Raw genomic sequence first — 1,155 nt, forward strand, 5'->3', positions numbered from 1 at the left:
GTGAAGCGTGTTACTTTACAAAAGAAATGCTAAATGATTTCTTGGATGTGATAATATTGCCATTGCCAAAAGTGGAAAATAATAAATGTCAGTACTCCCCTTATTCGCCTTTTGCCAGATAAATTAAAGCAGGGGTTAAAGCAGATCATAAAGTTAACCAATAAATAAATATAACAGATAACAAATCAACACATACAGTTATCCATCCATCCATCTATTTTCCAATCAGCTTATCCTCACAAGGGTTTTCGGGCAGTAGGCGGCGGACACCCTGAACCGGTTGCCAGCCAATTACAGGGCACACACAGACAAACAACCATCCGCGCTCACACACACACATATTTAGAGTATTCCATTAACCTGCCATGCATGTTTTTGGAATGTGGGAGGAAACTGGAGTACCCGGAGAAAACCCACGCAGGCATGGGCAGAACACGCAAACTCCACACAGGAAGGCCAGAGATAGAATCGAACCCGGTACCTCTGCACTGTGAGGTCGATACGCTCACCAGTCGACACCAGGCCGCTCATCGATATAACTCCTTCAGTATATTCGGTACCTCAAAAAAATTAAATTAAATTACATATAAAACAAATTGAATCTTAGCAATAATAAATTTATGCCAATGCAATCTGGAGAGCCTCCTCTCCAGATCTCCCTGATCTGGAGAGGGGGCTAGACGGCGATGACCCAATTGGATGTTGCTGTACGGATTCTGCTCCGAGCGAGGTGGACCTGACTTACACCGACTGAATTGGACATGAGCTGGATTGACCACTCGGAGGCACTGTTATGAAGATTTCTTCATACATACTGTTCAGGTGTCCGGCTCTGGCCTTCCTGAGTGGAGTTTGCATGCCCCTCCTCCCCTCCATGCCTATGTGGGTTTTCACCAGGTACTGCAGTTTCCGCCTACATTCCAATAATAAGCATGGTAGGTTGATTGAGCACACTAAATTTTCCACATTTGTAATTGGGAGTGTGAATAATCCCCCCCACTGCCCCTGGCAGCACCCCCCCCCCCCCGCCCCTCCCTCTCTCTCTCTCTGTCTCTCTCTCTCACTCGCTCTCCCTCACACTCTCTCTATCAGCTCACAAAGCCAACAACTAAATAAATTATACATTAAACACCACACGAAACTGGGTAGTGGTAC

The sequence above is a fragment of the Hippocampus guttulatus genome, chromosome 9, assembly GCF_054856545.1.
Source record: "Hippocampus guttulatus isolate MCC_2025c chromosome 9, RoL_Hgut_1.0, whole genome shotgun sequence".
In the NCBI taxonomy this organism is placed as follows: Eukaryota; Metazoa; Chordata; class Actinopteri; order Syngnathiformes; family Syngnathidae; genus Hippocampus; species Hippocampus guttulatus.